The following is a 235-nucleotide window of genomic DNA, read 5'->3' as shown; positions in this document are numbered from 1 at the left end:
TTGGAAGGTTGAGAGAGAGTGTCACGGGAATGGATTGGAAGGTTGAGAGAGAGTGTCACGGGAATGGATTGGAAGGTTGAGAGAGAGTGTCACGGGAATGGATTGGAAGGTTGAGAGAGTGTCACGGGAATGGATTGAAGGTTGAGAGAGAGTCACGGGAATGGATTGGAAGGTTGAGAGAGAGTGTCACGGGAATGGATTGGAAGGTTGAGAGAGAGTGTCACGGGAATGGATT

Source organism: Portunus trituberculatus, chromosome 26 (genome assembly GCF_017591435.1).
Source record: "Portunus trituberculatus isolate SZX2019 chromosome 26, ASM1759143v1, whole genome shotgun sequence".
Lineage (NCBI taxonomy): Eukaryota > Metazoa > Arthropoda > Malacostraca > Decapoda > Portunidae > Portunus > Portunus trituberculatus.
Note: the sequence above shows the minus strand (reverse complement) of the source record.